Genomic DNA, 18,971 nt, shown 5'->3' on the forward strand with positions numbered 1-18,971 from the left:
TATAACTGTCTTTTTGCAAAATTTTAAAGCACAACATTTATCAATCACACAGTTATTCCCTATATATTCATCATATGATACACTTTAAATTGTCTTTCTTCAGGCAAAGACAATATAAATCTGTGCTTGGCGTTTCCTTTCCCGATACAAATCATTGTTTAATAACTGGCTACATGTTTAGCAATACAAATTTTCATGAATATTACAAGTACATAAAGTCATACAATCATACAAATAAAATTCGCTGTGCAGTTTTGGCTTCAAACATGGAAATAAACAGAATAATCAGATTCTGTACATCTCAACTTTTCGGCTTCACTTTATTGTTATTAATATGTTACTTAAATTGTGCAAAGTGATCAGGTATAAAAGGCACAAGACCGTTCTATTACTACATTTCTGATAATTATTATTAATTTTTATTTATAGGGCGCCACTAGGTGTCCGTAGCGCCGTACAGGGACAAACAAAATTACAATACGAGGTGAGACAGCACAGTACAGTAAACAATAAGCACAGTAACTCAATGAGCTCAACGCTAGGGTAGGGGAAGGGGAGAGTCCGCATACGACGGAGCCCAGGAGGGAGGGCACGGGTGACAGGGAAACTCCCAAGGGGAGAGGAGGGAGCGAGAGGGGATGGGGGGGAAGAGGGTCCTCGAGGAGGAGGACTGGTAGCTGGAGAGCAGAGTTAAAAGTGGTGAAGATAGGAGGATAGATGACCCTGCTCAAAGGAGCGTACAATCTAAAGTGTGTAGTAGACAGACAGAGAGACACGGGGGAGAGTGGGAGAGAAGGAGGAACGGAGGATAACTATGAGGGAAGATGAATGAAGGGGAAGAGGCAGAAGATAACACATAAGTTAGAGTTCAGCCCCATACTGATCCTGTAGGAACCATTTACAAGTATTTTGTTCACATACATGAAAGTATGGTTCAGGGAGTACCACGTATGTTAATGTAAAGTTTTGGAGTTAAAGTTGGGAAATGATGCTATGACTATATCCACCTCCTGCAAGAGGCTAGTGCCGGTCTTGTACATGCCAGGATTAGCCCTTCTTACATTTTATATTCTGCCACACTGGCTTATTGCCCAGTTCCATCCATTTCCGTCATGCATGGCACACTGTGTTTGCCTGAGTGGTGAACAGATTACTGAAGCTTTACAATAAAATAGTCACACATTCCCTATGTAAGTACCATATTTTAAACGTTGGAAGCACCATATTTCAAACATAATACCATCTATTCATTTTATAGGCAGGTATTGAGTTTGGATCTTTGTTTTTTTAGGAATAACAGCACATATCAGTGTTGTGTAATATGGCCATGCTATATAAATAGATGAAAATAAATAAATATCATCTAATATCACAGGAGGTGATTGTAAGCAGGGAAGGACTGGTTGCATTAGGCCCATGCTACAGTAACATCACTTTTAAAAGTAATAAAAAAAATAAAAATTGGATATAGAGACACATCCACACCCACACATACCATTATCATCATCATCTATTTATATAGCGCCACTGATTCCGCAGTGCTGTACAGAGAACTCACTCACATCAGTCCCTGCCCCATTGGAGCTTACAGTCTAAATTCCCTAACATACACAGACACACAGACAGAGAGAGAAAGACACAGACAGACTAAGGTCAATTTTGATAGCAGTCAGTTAACCTACTAATATGTTTTTAGAGTGTGAGAGGAAACCGGAGCACCTGGAGGAAACCCACGCAAACACGGGGAGAACATACAAACTCCACACAGATAAGGCCATGGTTGGCAATTGTACTCATGACCCCAGTGCTGTGAGGCAGAAGTGCTAACCACTTGGCCACCGTGCTGCCCATTTTGACACATCAGTGACTTGAGTAAGCTAAAGCTGCAGCGAAAATCCAAGTGGTGCCTCTGTACTAAGGAGTCTGGGTAATGTGGTGCCTCTGTACTAAGGAGTCTGGGTAATGTGGTACCTCTGTACTAAGGAGTCTGGGTAATGTGGTGCCTCAGGTACTTTTAATCTGGTTCCAAGTCATTTGTACAATCATGGCTGGCTGGGGCTGTGCAATGTGCGGCCAAATGGTCAGAGAGAGTTTCATGTAGCCAAGATGGGGGTGTAATTAGGTGCGACATCAGTGTATGCAATGTGAGACCAAGGTGTGGAGTCAAGGTGTGGTTTTCCCAAAATAATAAAAAACAAGGATATAGGAGCTCCCACCTTATTTCTGTAACACCAATAACATACAATCAGAATCTGTAAATGTTCAAACCTACTGTTATTTTCAATCTTGTCCTCAATATTCTTCCTGAAATGAGTGTATAGAGTCTTTGAATGTTTCCAAATAAGTGTTTCATAGAAATGAATAAAAATTGTACTTAGTGTGGTATATTAAATTTTACATTTCAACATGTTCATCTTGGGCCTGATTCATTAAGGATCTTAACTTGAGAAACTTCTTATTTCAGTCTCCTGAAAAACCATGTTACAATGCAAGGGGTGCAAATTAGTATTCTGTTTTGCACATAAGTTAAATACTGACTGTTTTTTTCACTCCACACCTTGGTCTCACATTGCATACACTGATGTCGCACCTAATTACACCCCATCTTGGTACAAATATGACTGACTGACCCCTCTCGCTAAGAAATTTCGTTTTGTGAGCGGGAGAAATTAGCCATATTTGCCTGGTACAGAGGGGTTGGTTAGTGTTTTGGGGCTGAGAGGGGGCACCCTGTAGTATTATTGGACCTTGCACCTCTCTTATTTCACAGTGTGGTGCCAGAACGGCTGTGTGACAGAGCCCATTTAAACTTTAGCTTTAGTTGTTGCACAATAATTGTTGGTACTAGGAGTAAAGTGTGTAAAAGTTTTCCAGTGTTTAAAGTATCAACTAGTAACTCTACATCTTCATTCGTTATAAAATCTACATATAAATCTCTGCTGGAACTAATTAATTGGGGATGTCAAGCAACTGTACCTATTACATCTCTGCAGGAAGATAAGAGCTTGTCCCGCTTACATAAGTAGCATGTGTGTGCAGAAAGTACTAGTTTCCTCCACCAAGTAAGGGTAAGATACAAATAGACTATAGCACTCTGTATGTGTGCACTGTGTGAAATCTGAGATTTGCAAACCCAGTCCTCAGGTTTCCCTAACAGTGCAGGGTTTCTGGATCACATGTGACATAATTAGGACCACCTGTGGATCTGTTACAATGTGTCAGTCAGTAATGACTACACCTGTGCTCCAGCAAGGAGATATGGAAAACCTGCACTGTTGGGGAGCGCTGAGGACTGGGTTTGGGAAACCCTGGATTAGACCAAAGACGCAGTTACATACTTTGCAGAATAAGTTGTCACTTGCTACTTGTATTTTATAACACTATTAATAACCAGTTACCTGTGAACAAGCTCTACGAGTCTTTCTTACCTTGCTGTGAGTGAGATGGAAGCTTCTCTGACAGTCTTAATGCTTAAAGCAAACCGGAGTCTCTTCTCCTCCAACACGTTTTCTTAACTAGTAAACTCTTGCCATAAAGTTTAACCATTCTCAAAATCCCAAATCCTTTGTTTTTCAGGCAAATTTCATTTACAAATAGCTCCAGTACATTGTTCCCTTGTGAGTATCCAAAGAAAAACGTTCTTGTTGAGATAGTGCAGCTGGCTTGTTCTGCAGTGATACTATTGTAATCCTGTGTGTGCAATCTCAGCCCCATTGCCCCTCCTCCCTCTCTCATTCCATCTCTCTGCAGGATACTCTGTGTCCTGGGTATGTAACTTTCATTGCTACTGTTATTGTAAGCTTTTAACTGACAGCCAAATCCTTTGATTTAAGTACATAGTGATAGTGTTAGATTCCACCTCTTAGAATGTGTCAGCACTACTGACTGTCAATCAGTCCCCAGTCTTACCTGCTGATAACCAGGTGGTGTAGAATCTGCCTTATACAGAGATGCTGGCAAAAGATTGATTTTAACATTTCAATGTTGTTGTTTTTTTAGTACTTTTTTTAGTACTTTTTATTTATGTACTATTTAGCAACAGTTTTAATAGCACGGCTATTTCTATATATGTGTGGAGATTAGGTATACGTTAAAAGACCTTTCATTGCATCCAATAGCTTATTAATGGGTTGTAATGTACATTTATTCTCTACAACTATTCAATAAAACCTAAGGACATAACTTATTGTGAAGCAACTGGGTATATACATGAATATTTACATTTATGGATACATTTATATTTGTCATGTTGTCAGACTTACTATTCGACACCTCTCACTAAATACATTACTAACCTTAGCACATACAAGGACGATTCACCTTGCACTAGCTTGTCATTGCTATAATGATTTAACCACTGCTGTGTCAGCAATCCTCGCTTTAATTTTTCCAATGTGAAACTGAAAACCTGTCTCATTCTGCATTTTTTGGCAGTATCCGAGTTCTTTGTCTACTGGTTATTCCTACCAGGCAAATGTGGAAGAGATTAATGCAGATTGTGCGCCGTTAATGAAAGGGCTATTTACTCTTCCATAGGTAAGCAGTATGACTGTAGAGCAGGGGAGGAGGGGAAGATGCAGCCCACCTTAGAGAGTAGTACTGGTGTGTCCCCTACAAGACTGGCAGTTCACTCTCTTAGCCGGAGCCGCAGTGTCCGTGAGCAGCAAGAGCAGCTGAAGCATAAGCCAAGGGAGCTGCCTTTTCTTCTGAGGAGCGGCCTGACTCTGCGGAGAAGGAGTTCTGTCTATGGACCCTCGCTATCAGAGACTGAGGAGACGGCGACTGCAACGGCCAACAATGGCCCGGTAAGTGACACCTATTCGCATCAAGACACACATGGATGCTATCTCCAAACGCCTGACAACTGCAGTCTGACTGTACCTGGTTTATGTACACTAGAAGCAACATGCCCATGCCCTCAGCTCATGTACACTAGAAGCAACATGCCCGTGCACTCAGCTCATGTACACTAGAAGCAACATGCCCGTGCACTCAGCTCATGTACACTAGAAGCAACATGCCCATGCCCTCAGCTCATGTACACTAGAAGCAACATGCCCGTGCACTCAGCTCATGTACACTAGAAGCAACATGCCCGTGCACTCAGCTCATGTACACTAGAAGCAATATGCCCGTGCACTCAGCTCATGTACACTAGAAGCAACATGCCCGTGCACTCAGCTCATGTACACTAGAAGCTACATGCCCGTGCACTCAGCTCATGTACACTAGAAGCAACATGCCCGTGCACTCAGCTCATGTACACTAGAAGCAACATGCCCGTGCACTCAGCTCATGTACACTAGAAGCAACATGCCCGTGCACTCAGCTCATGTACACTAGAAGCAACATGCCCGTGCACTCAGCTCATGTACACTAGAAGCAACATGCCCGTGCACTCAGCTCATGTACACTAGAAGCTACATGCCCGTGCACTCAGCTCATGTACACTAGAAGCAACATGCCCGTGCACTCAACTCATGTACACTAGAAGCAACATGCCCGTGCACTCAGCTCATGTACACTAGAAGCAACATGCCCGTGCTCTCAGCTCATGTACACTAGAAGCAGCATGTCTGTGCACTCAGCTCATCTACACTAGAAGCAGCATGCCGGTGCACTCAGCTCATGTACACTAGAAGCAACATGCCCGTGCACTCACCTCATGTACACTAGAAGCAGCATGTCTGTGCACTCAGCTCATCTACACTAGAAGCAGCATGTCTGTGCACTCAGCTCATGTACACTAGAAGCAACATGCCGGTGCACTCAGCTCATGTACACTAGAAGCAACATGCCGGTGCACTCAGCTCATGTACACTAGAAGCAACATGCCTGTGCACTCAGCTCATGTACACCAGAAGCAACATGCCCGTGCACTCAGCTCATGTACACCAGAAGCAACATGCCTGTGCACTCAGCTCATCTACACTAGAAGCAACATGCTGTGCACTCAGCTCATGTACACTAGAAGCAGCATGTCTGTGCACTTAGCTCATGTACACTAGAAGCAACATGCCCGTGCACTCAGCTCATGTACACTAGAAGCAACATGCCCGTGCACTCAGCTCATGTACACTAGAAGCAACATGCCCGTGCACTCAGCTCATGTACACTAGAAGCAACATGCCCGTGCACTCAGCTCATGTACACTAGAAGCAACATGCCCGTGCACTCAGCTCATGTACACTAGAAGCAACATGCCCGTGCACTCAGCTCATGTACACTAGAAGCAACATGCCCGTGCACTTAGCTCATGTACACTAGAAGCAACATGCCCGTGCACTCAGCTCATGTACACGAGGGTCAACATCTCAGTGCACCTGGTTTGTTTACACGAGGGGCATTATCTCAGGACACCCGGTTGGTTTACACAAGAGGCAGCACCCCAGTGCACACAGTTCCCTTACTAGGGCCACTGCACCCAGTTCTTTTACAATACAAGCAATGTGCCAGGGCTCATATTTCATTTACACTATAAACAGTATTCAAATGCATCCATTTCTTGCCATTGCCCCCAGTTTATTTATACTATGAGCGATTTGCAAGATTACCTACATGCTAGTGTACTCTAATTTATGCACACAGTGAGCACCATGCCATTGCTGCCAGTGGTTTACACAAGAAATATAATACACCGCTATGTCCAATTCACTTACAAAAACATGTCACTGCAATGTACTTACTTTAGCATAGTGCCAGTGTAGTTCATTTCTTTACCATACAAATTGGCACTGCTTACTGTTCATCTACGTTGAAATGCGGTGTGTCATTCATTTATATGAGCAATAACCAGGGTATCAGTTCACTGACACAAGCAATGTGCACAATTCATCACTTACACTAGCAGTATGACACTACAACCAATTTAATTTAACTAGTGATGTGCCATCATGCCTAGTTCCCTTATAGTAGCAGAGTCCCACTCTGCCAAATTCACTTACACTGACATTGTGTCTCTGGGATCAATCTATTACTCACAGGTGCCAGTGTTTCCATCCTATTACTCTTCAACCAGACATTGCTACGGAATCTGTATAAATATGTCACTACACATACACCATTGTCTTTCCACAATTTCTTATGACATTTCCCCCAACCAGTCACTGATAATTGGCCACAGATAGATCTACTTCTGCATGTCTCGCACATAATTACTATATTGTCCTTTACTAATTGTACAATACTAAACAACAACTGCATGCCAGAACATACATATATACATGCTACACCCGGCCACTGCCTGCCAGAACATAGATATATACATGCTGTACCCCACCACTGCCTCCTACAACATAAATACATGCTGCGCATCACCACTGCCTCCCACAACATACATACATACATACATGCTGCACACCACTACTGCCACCCACAACATACATAATGCATGCCACCACTTCCTGACTACATAGATATTGCACGCCACCCCTCTCTGCCAGAGCATAAATATATGCTGCACCACACTCCTGCCTGCCAGCTCATACATACATGCTGCACCCTACGATTGCCTGCCAGAACATACATGCTGCACCCCATCACTGCCTGCTAGAATATATATACATACATACATACATACATACATACATACATACATACATACATACACACACAGGCCTGGCCAACCCTTGGTTCTCCAGGTGCTTGGTCAGCAGATATCCAGCCGATAGGTGGCAGGGCAAGCTGAATCTTGTAGATTCACAACATCTGGAGAGCCACGGGTTAGCCTGGTGTAGCACATAAGATATGGTTCTGGGCATACAAGCTAGAATGTGAGAGAAAAGCTTGTGGGCATATGGGATGGCACATGGCAGAAAATTTGTTGGGTATATTTAGTAACATGTAAAGAAAAACTTGTAAGAATGGGGTGCCATGTGATAGAGACTGGTAAATAGAAGGTGACGTGTTAAAAAAAGATGGTGCAGTTGGCGGTGACATGTGGGGTATGTGAGAGAGAGAGAGACATGCACTAGAAATAGAGGGAGCTAGGTTTAGAGAATATTAGAGGAAAAAATACTTTTCTAATGGAAAGCTGGGATATGCATCCAACAGATGTGGTAGAGATTAGTACAGGGTCGGACTCGGCCACCGGGGGACTGGGCTACTCCCTGGTAGGCCCCGACCCTGACCGATCCCCTCTTCGTTGGTGGGGGGAGCAAAGAAAAGTTTAAAAAATAAATAAATAAATAAATACTTACGTGACTGTGGTGCACACCGACTCCTCTTTGCTCCGTTCGCACTGAATGTTGGGCGTGACTTTATCACGCCCGATATTCAGTGAGACGCACCGCAGAGAGGAGTCGGGAAGAAGACAGAATAGAAGAGGAGAAGAAAGAAGCCGATTGAAAAAGTAAGTGAAGGAACGTAAGCAAGGGGGGAGCACGGCAGAAAGTGAAAAGGGGGAGCATGGCAGAAAGTGAAAGGGGGGGCAAAAGCAGCATGGAGGACGCAGTGTGATCATAAGGAGGCACAGCATGGTGATGAAGAGGCACAGTAATGTGTGCGTGATGGCACAGCGGGCTTGTGGAAAAGTAATGTGTGTGTGGTAGGTGGTGGCTAAATAATGGGTGCTATTTTATTTGTAGGATGAAGGTGGAGCAATTTAATTTTATAGTGGGGACTATTTAAGATGGGTTGGTTTGGGGGCTATTAATTGAATGTGGGGCTGAGTTTGAGGAACATGAGGTCTATTTATTAAATACGAATATATATTATTTAATGGCAGTGACGGTTGCGGGAAATAGGTTTATTAAATGGGAAAACTATTACTTTAATGTTGAGGCTGGAGGAAGGCCTAAGTGTTAATTGTGGGTCCTATTGATTTAATGCTGGGGCTGGTTGGAATTTTCTAAATGTACCCATTAGTTTTTCCAAATAGGGCCCCCAATATTCCAGGATTCAGACAAACAGCAATTAAATAAACCAGCAGCCACAGGTGGTAAAAGTGACAAGAGCAGGTAGGATAGTCTGTCAAATGTTCTGAGTCTATGCAAGGTTTGGCTAACCTGTGGCACTCCAGGTGTTGTGAAACTACAAGTCCCAGCATACCCATCCAGCAATAAGCTGCTATATATTGGCAAAGCATGCTGGGGCCTGTAGTTTCACAACACCTGGAGTGCCACAGGTTAGCCAAGCTTGGTCTAGTGGGACAATCCTGATTTTTGGAGACTGTTCTGCCCAATCTAAAGGGCAGGTCAAGACTGTGTACCCTTTATATACACACTGCATTCTTTATATACTACACTATGGTGCTAACTGTCCTTTGTGGGCTGACCACTCCTCCTCTAGTGTCTGGTCTCGCCTCTATGATGGCTGGCCACACCCCATCTGGTGGGCCCCTAGCGTTGCAGTCCCCTGTGGGCCCTTCATGCCCCAGTCCGACACTGGGTTAGTATAATAGAGTAATTAAAACACTCTTGTTTATTAGGGATTAAAAATATAGTGGAAACTAAATGGGCCAAGTGATTCTTATATGCCGTTAAATTTTTTGTTCATGTTTTTGAATTTGATATCATAAATATTTTAACTTTACAAAAAGCTGTGAAATTCCATAGACAAAAAACCTTACGGTTTACCATGTCCGATTAAGGTTTGTACACTTACATACCAGCTAAAACATAAAAAAAACTATTGAAACTCTTTAACGCAAATTCCAAAAAGCAATGAAATTACGAAGATTAAGGCAGAAGCCTTAATGGACGTGTTCCTTGCGCAATACAGACATGGTATACCATCACATCCTGTGGTTAGCTGCAGATTCAGCACTATCATGGAGTGAGATTGCTATCACTCACAAAATGGTGGATCTGCTGATTCACAGATTTGTGTGTTCACTGGAATACACACATACAGTACCATTACATTTTCTTTGTTTAGCTTTATCGTAGTTTAGGGCCTGGGTGTCTTAGAAAGAGACAGTAAAGCAACTTCATAAAAAAGTAGAACTATAAAATAACAATAGAGTTAAATTACATTAAATTGGTGTATAAGCCTATGCTTAGTTTGGTTTTCAGTGAGCAATGTTTGCCATTTCATTATTTTACAAGCCCTAAACTAACTTTTAAGGATACATAAATCCAACAAGACTTTATTGGGAAATATTTTAGCAAAGTGCACAAGTGTAATCCAAACACATAGAGAGATTCTCTGCAGGGATCTATCAGTCACAGGAATATTTGGTGAGGAGGCATATATTGCAGGTATATTTTAGGAGCAGGCACAATATTGGAGGGAGGAATTCTCTACAGGAATCTGTCAGGAGGGTTTAGTATCTTGAGTGGAGGCAGAGCCGTAACTCTGAATTCTAGCGCCCGGGGCGAGAAAGAAAAATGCCTACCCCTAGCCCTCAATTTAACCAAATGAACCTAAAATATTCCTAAATTGCGCCCCCTCTTCAGCGTTGCGCCCTGGGCGGTTGCCCCTGTCGCACAGCCCTAGTTATGTTCCTGAGTGGAGGGATGTTCTGTAGGGGTCTGTCAGCTGCTGGGAACGTTTTGGGTGGACGAATGCTCTGCAGGGATTTTTCTGGAGCAGATCAACTGTTTGGTGATGAGCTATGTTCTGCAGGTATCTTTTATGAGCAGGCACAGACTGAGAGGGAGGGATGCTCTGCAGGGATCTTTCAGGAGGGGGTAGTATGTTGAGTGGAAAGATGCTCTGTGCGAATGTTTGGGTGGAGGGATGCCCTGCAGGGGTCTTTGTGGAGCAGATACTGTTTGGTTCTGTAGGTATCTTTTATGAGCAGGCACAGTCTTGGAGGGAGAAATGCTCTGTAGAGATTTTGTAGTTCTATTTTTTATGAAGTTGCTTTACTGTCTCTTTCTAAGACACCCAGGCCCTAAACTACGATAAAGCTAAACTAAGAAAATGTAATACTACTGTATGTGTGTATTCCAGTGAACACACAAATCTGTGAATTAGCACATATATAAGGTATTCGTTCCTATTGTGATCAAAACATGTACAGTAAGTTTGCAATTTAAAGCTTGCAGTTTAAAACGTCCTCTTCTCTTGCAAATGGTACACTTGCATTGAGGCAGTACGTATGACTGCAGTGCAACTAAAATTATGTACATTCACAGCTAAGAAGGCTGAAATATGACAAAATGTATTTTTTTTAAACACCCAAATAGCAACTTAAAGGCATTGGCCTTGCACCTAAGGACACACGTTAACACAAATTATATTTTTTTTATTCAATGGTGCACATAACACATTTTTGTTTCAATTAATAGCAATACCCCATTTAACAGTATTCACAGATAACCATGACTAAGATCTGTCACAAAAGTCTAGATTCTCTGCTTCCTTGATATACAATTCACTTGACTTAATTGCATAAACACATTCTATACTAGAGCTTAAGCAGGAGCAAAATACACCACTGATTAGCACTCACATGCCTTGGTGTCATCTGATAGTATTATTGTTACTGAAATACCAAAATAATTCATATTGTAATATGTTGGATCTAAACAGTCTGTTCACCTGTAAGTGTCAGTTTATCAGTTTATGAGCTCATCAGCCGGAGAGAATAAAAGACACTGCAAGTTCTGCGTGTGTAATTAGCTGTGATTTATTGCTGACAATTTTATTTCTATATAGCACTCTGGTTACACAAAATCATGTATTTCGGAGAACTACGTCCCAAAAGGTTTTAACCACTCAGGATTCCTTTACACAGATCTTGCTACATTCTCACATTTTCACACAGGAATTCCCCTCAGGGGGGTTGGTTTATCTCCTGTCTGCCATATCCAAGGTCATGGGCATAGTTTCTTGCAAACAACAAGATAATAATGAATACAAACTAGTCCCACCTCAAGACCATTATGCGTTTGCAGGGCCGGATTAAGGGAATGGAGGCCCCTGGGCTAAGGGGGCCTCCATTCCCCCGTGAGGGCCGCCCCCCATGATCGGAGCTGCCCGCAAATGTTCCACCCCTCCCCTGTGATCGGAGCTGCCCGCGCCCCCCCCCCCCCCGGCACTTATCTCCTTTCCCGGCACGCTGTACCCTCTTTACTGAGGAGATCTCGTGAGAGTGAGACTCATGAGATCTCCTCAGTAAGGAGGCTACAGTGCGCTGGAGAAGGACTGCAGTGAAAGTGCTCAGCAGCACTGATCGCGCCGGGGGCGTCCCCGACCCCGACCGATCAATACTGCTGCTGAGCACTTTCAAGGGCCCCCTGGATGCCATAGGCCCCTGGGCTGTAGCCCAGTTAGCCCTATGGTTAATCCGGCCCTGTGCGTTTGGAGTAATACATAGCACTTTATACTTCTCTCTTCAACTAGAACTAAGGCCCATAATTGTTTTGAACGCAGTGTGAGGATCCCCTTTTAGTCTATGTATCAAAGGAATAATACATATTGAACAAATCATATGGGTTATAATTGTATGTAGACATTAATAAAAACATGGTACTAATATATTAGATACAAACCTCATTCTGTTTTTAACAACAATATTGAAACTGCTATTTATCTGTTGGGCGAATGTCACATGTATATGCTTAATATACTTTAACTATGAAATGATGTGAAAAGAACATTAGCAATTTACATGGCATTAACCCTAGCTTGCCACCGATGCAATTAATTGATACAATATAACAACAGAAGTTGAAAAATACCTTTTATTTGTATGTTAATGCTCTTAGTAATCAGACTTGAATCCTAGATTGTTATAAATGTAGCTATTTGAAATATTAGAACACAACTTTATTTTGTTCTCAATAATAATACTAAAGCTGCTATTTATAGAACCAAGCAGTTCTCTGGGGTGAATGCTAAATGTATATGCTCAATACTCTTTAATCATAGCCCCTCAATGAAATAATGTGAATATATACAGAGTAATTTGAGATATATATATTTTTCCTAAGCATCCGTTTTGCCATAGCTGGTCAGTGAATAATAACCCTATATAACACAGTTTACAAAGGGTGACCAGCTAGCCGGAAAATTATATACGGCCACTTTTCATGTGAGAATAGAAGAAATATTTAGTATATGTGGGGCTGATAATTACTAAACCCAGATCACACCTGAAAATATACAGATATAGATATATACTTTTTTCTTCTGTTCATTGAGGATCTGTGAAACTGATATACTTATCGTGTCCCCGGATATGTGTATGCGCGGTCACGCATACATTTCTCTCTGCTCACTATGAGAAACATTATTATAAGCTAACATACTTGCCATCCACACGATCTTCGTATAATTTCTTACAAATCAAAAATTATAATAATAACAAATAAGCTGATTTCAGAAATAAACTGGTATCACGAATACTCCGTTGATCTTCACAATATTGAACAGATATTTACCATCACTTAAGGACATAGAAACAGAACTTACATTCAGGAACTTCATCTGTATTAATTATATACATCATTAGATATTTGTGTTATTAACACAATATAAAGATTTATTCATTCAGATGACCTGTGCAGTTTTTGATCATGTTTGATGGTTAATTAGGGATTCTCACTGTGATTATCGTGGAAAGGGAGATACATAAATATAGGTGATTCTACCACCACTACACTCTCATGTGTACTCCCATCTTACTTACCTGTTCCAGACTCCGACATTTTAATATTTCGCTTTTTAATTATTAAATTCATTTTTAATGCATATCAATAAACATTTTGGTTTTATGAGTTACCGGTATGTTTATATATTATCCATCTTCAAAAATCCCCTCAATGATATGGAATAATTTCCCAGTATTGGACTAAATATTTACGTCTTTAGTGTGCCTTCGATGGAAGTAGTACTGCTCTTCTATTGTGATATATTACTACTAGAAGTAGCACCTAAGAGCAATGACCTCAATTTTTGCACTGCCCTTGTGTGTAAAATATTACAAGAAAAAAAGAGAAAAAAAAATTCTTGTGTGGGGGATATCCTCTAATAATTATCCTATTAATAAAAACATACATCTAGTAGTGTTCAGTGGTATATAATGAAATATGTATAGCTGCAATTAAAATCAAGGTGTTATTGTGCCTTAAATGAAAAGAGGCCAGGACAAGACTGATAACAGTTGATAGAAAATCTCTTCCTATTTGATTACATTGGACCAGGCGCGGGCTGGGATTCTGCAGGCAGGGGGGCACACAGGCGGCCGCATCACATGACAGGGGATGCGGCCGCGTCATTATTGACGCGGACGCATCCCCTGTCATGTGATGCGGCCGCCTGTGCGCTGACGCGGCCCCATCTGATGACATCAGATGCGGCTGCAGAAAAAAATCTGAAGAAATTGCATCGGGGGGCGGCCGGCCGGCCTACCCCCCGGCCCTAAAAGCGCAAAATCTGAGCGGCCCGGGGGGGGCGATGCTCCCCTGCCCCCCGGCCCAGCCCGCCTCTGCATTGGAACATAGAAGGAGATTATAGGTAAGTATTTATTAGGGAGACAAGATTTACTTATAAATTATGGAGGAAATGATAATGTGTTCATTAAGGTACCATATTCATTTTTAACACGGGCACTACTATCAATTTATTACGGGTTAAATAATATATTTTTCTTCATAACTGGGGAACTGCTATTTATTATGTTTACTACGGGGTCTTTAGTATTTATTATGTTTACTACAAGGTCCCTAGTATTTATTATGTTTACTACAGGGCCACTAGTATTTATTATGTTTACTACAGGGCAACTAGTATTTATTATGTTTACTACAGGGCCACTACTATTTATTATGTTTACTACAGGGCCACTAGCATTTATTATGTTTACTACGTGGTCCCTAGTATTTATTATGTTTACTACGTGGTCCCTAGTATTTATTATGTTTACTACAGGGCCACTAGTATTTATTATGTTTACTACGGGGTCCCTAGTATTTATTATGTTTATTACAGGGCCACTAGTATTTATTATGTTTACTACGGGGCCACTAGTATTTATTTTATTCATAATGTGGGCACTATTATTTATTTCTTATGTTTACTACAGGGCAACTAGTATTTATTATGTTTACTACAGGGCCACTACTATTTATTATGTTTACTACGGGGTCCCTAGTATTTATTATGTTTACTACAGGGCCACTAGTATTTATTATGTTTACTACGGGGTCCCTAGTATTTATTATGTTTACTACAGGGCAACTAGTATTTATTATGTTTACTACAGGGCCACTACTATTTATTATGTTTACTACAGGGCCACTAGCATTTATTATGTTTACTACAGGGTCCCTAGTATTTATTATGTTTACTACAGGGCCACTAGTATTTATTATGTTTACTACGGGGCCACTAGTATTTATTTTATTCATAATGTGGGCACTATTATTTATTTCTTATGGGGCACACTATTAGATGTATTTATTACATGGGCACTACTATTAGTTTTATTTATTATGAGGGCAACACTTCTAGTGCACACTTGTGCCACTACAATTACAAGTATGCAAGAACCGGCATGGTCTGTCAGTTCCAAAACAGGTTCCACAATATTTTGACCATATTAACCTGGTACCTACTGCCCAGGGGTGCCAGGAAGGGCACATGGGTGTACAATCATTATTATAAGGCCTTTTCCTGAAAGACTGGCCTGATTACACAGGGCATTCAGAAAATGGGACAGTGTAAAGGGGAGGATGATTTCTCCTTCCTAAAGCTCTACCTGCCTATATGTGATTGCAAGGAAGGAGAGGTCAATGTAAAGTTCACAGCATATATACAGGCTGTCATCATATAATGATATCCAACATGAGATAGTATAATGCTGTTTAGATACTTTAAAGCTTGTGAGATGGCATACAGAGTTTGCGAGATGCATAGATAGGTTATATTGAGACTGTGTCATATATGAGGTTAGGTTTAAATGGACAATGGAGTTGTTTGTATTGCATACAGGGCCAGATTAACCATAGGGCTAACTGGGCTACAGCCCAGGGGCCTATGGCATCCAGGGGGCCCCTGAAAGTGCTCAGCAGCAGTATTGATCGGTCGGGGGCTGCTGAGCACTTTCACTCCTTCTCCGGCGCGCTGTAGTCCCCTTACTGAGGAGATCTCGTGAGTCTCACTCTCACGAGATCTCCTCAGTAAAGAGCATACAGCGCGCCGGAGAAAGAGGTAAGTGCCGGGAGGGGGAGGGGGGCGGGCGCGCGGGCAGCTCGGATCACGGGGAGGGGGGGGGGGGCGTGGGCAGCTCGGATCATGGGGGGGGGCCCTCACGGGGGAATGGAGGCCCCCTTAGCCCAGGGGCCTCCATTCCCTTAATCCGGCCCTGATTGCATATATATATATATAGATATATATATATATATATCTATATATATATATCTATCTATCTATCTATCTATCTCAAACCTGTCCATAAACCATTATCATCACCATTTATTTATATAGCGCCACTAATTTCGCAGCATTGTACAGAGAACTCACTCACATCAGTCCCTGCCCCATTGGGGCTTGCAGTCTAAATTCCCTAACACACACACACACACACACACACACACGCATAGACCGATAGACACACACAGACTAGGGTCAATTTTGTTAGCAGCCAATTAACCTACCAGTATGTTTTTGGAGTGTGGGAGGAAACCAGAGCGCCCAGAGGAAACCCACGCAAACACATGGAGAACATACAAATTTCTCACAGATAAGGCCATGGTCAGGAATTGAACTCATGACCCAAGTGCTGAAAGGCAGAAGTGCTAACCACTAAGCCACCATGCTGCCCTATCCAGTATGATCAAATTCAATGTCAGTTGAGTACTTTTGACAGATGTATAAGACATTCATCAAACACATACAGCGATTGATGTGGCTCAAGCATGTTCAACATCCAATCATCTTAACTGTACATCAATTGTGTTTTGTGTTCAACATTCGAGCGTGTTCACTGTATGTTTAGCACTTAGTACATCTGAACAGGTTCAACTTCTGTTAGCCATTTTAAATTCAGTTCCTGGAAATATAGGCCAAATCATCCCAAAAATGTTGAAGTCATTGAACTAGCTTAGTTTGATAGAATATCATACCTGCTCGAACAGTTTGAGCATTTATAATAGGGGCAGGGTGACTTATGATGATGACTGATAAGGTAGAATTAAAATTATTATTCATCAAATGAGAAAAATAAGACTCAATAATTTTATAAACTGTGTGAAATCAATCTCTGGGATACATTATTTTTGCAAGCAAAAAATGCTCGCACTTTTACAATTCATTGGAAACTTCTAAGGAAAGAAAAAATAACTTAGATAAAACATATCAGTGGAAGTAAGAAAATAAATATGAATCTAGCCCGCTTTAACACATGTCGAAAAAGGAAACTTTGTTATAATAAATCTTGCAATTTGCGTTTGAGGAAAAGAAGCAGAAATATACTTCCTGTGTGACGATTTGGACATTGTTAACTGTTAAACGCTATCTTCTACTGCCATCTACTGGTTGATATCAAGTTTGCTGTGCTTGGCAGTTTCCATTGAAGAAGATCAGTGATCTGTAATGTCTATGACGAGAGTGAATATGAAGACACACCCTATCCTAAAGTCATTGTATCCTGATACCAGCCCACTTATGTTCATGTGTTATTATTATTACTTATTATTTAAATGTTTTATTCTGACCATTTTAAAAGAAACATTTTGTGAACCCTTTTTTTTATATAATTGATATATATTTCATGATTTTTAGTCCTTATACTAAATTACAGTTGTTAATGGTTAATATGTACTAGTATTTGTTTTATGTTAGTCTAGGTTTTTACTGCATTTGTTTGTAAATACATTTTATTTATTTGTACAACACGATTAATAATAAAATTACCATTTACAGTACAAAAAATAAAACATTTCGTGTTGTAAATTTTCTAATATATTTTATTTTACTATAATTTGTATCTTCTCCGTATTTATATGGATAAGTACTTATTTCCAAAATGAATCAAACAAAGAGTAAATAAAAACTAAAAAAACGCAAAAGAAAAAAAAGGGAGGGGGGTACCCAGTCCACTTAATCTAATCCATCAGATTAGTATACACATTATAGACTGTAAGGCCTCCATCTTTTATCCCCAATAACTCCTCTTATATACTTCGCAGTAGTGACCATGTAGTTAAATTAAATACTTTCATGTTGGTATCTTGTGATTCTTCTGACAAGGATTCTATAAATAATCCCCATTTATTATAAAAACGTTCCACACCTTTCTCTACATCTGAGAGAGTTGACCTCCTATCGAAATAAAAAACATGTAATATCTCTGACTTTACCAAATTAAGTAAGGTGGAGGAAGCCGAAATCCAATTTCTCAATATAGTTTCCTTCGCTATAGTCACTATGATTGTCAATATTGGTCTAATATGTCTTTCCGGGAGGTCCAATGACCACTCCCAAAAATCTGCAAATAATGAATCCTTATAATCTTTATGCAATGAAATGTGGAAATTAGAATTTATAGACATCATAACCTTATTTCAATATTTAATTATCTTTCTGCAAGACCAAAAAATATGTATCAGCCTGGTTTCATCATGTTTACACTTAGGACAATGTCCCATCTCAGTAAATATCTTATGTTTTCACTGATGTTGATATATATATATATATATATATATATATATATATATATATATATATATATATATATATCTATATCATGTCCTATTAATAGTCTTATAGTGTACTTACTGTAAATTAGCTGATGAAAGTATTTTCATTGTTCCATCCACGTGATCCAGAAGAGATCCCAAATCATGCAGAACTGGAAGATCTCTCTGCCATGCCATTAATATCTTGGACAAAGAATAATTGGATCCCTTGTTACCAATTTTCTGTAATTATACTGAATCCTATATTTCCTTGTAATTAAAAATTGCAACAAAGCTTCAAAATCATCTGATGGTAGAAGGTCAGATTTAAATTGAGTAACTGTCATAGCATAATGTCTAGCCTGAAAATACATATAGAATTGGGTGGTCGGCAAGTTTTTC

At 40.6% G+C, this 18,971-nt stretch overlaps 2 protein-coding genes across 2 annotated transcripts in view; one reads left to right on the top strand and one right to left on the bottom strand.

The window, feature by feature from the left end:
• Positions 1 to 3,674, bottom strand: part of LOC142107805 (uncharacterized) — a 43,965-nt gene extending 40,291 nt beyond the window's left edge. Inside the window, exon 1 of the mRNA XM_075191425.1 lies at positions 3,429 to 3,674. The gene's annotated coding sequence lies outside the window, so the exon portion shown is untranslated. The remainder of the gene's footprint in view (positions 1 to 3,428) is intronic.
• Positions 1 to 18,971, top strand: part of LOC142107804 (uncharacterized) — a 105,469-nt gene that overhangs the window by 7,960 nt on the left and 78,538 nt on the right. The window lies entirely within an intron of this gene.

This window comes from Mixophyes fleayi, chromosome 11 (genome assembly GCF_038048845.1).
Source record: "Mixophyes fleayi isolate aMixFle1 chromosome 11, aMixFle1.hap1, whole genome shotgun sequence".
Taxonomy (NCBI): Eukaryota; Metazoa; Chordata; class Amphibia; order Anura; family Limnodynastidae; genus Mixophyes; species Mixophyes fleayi.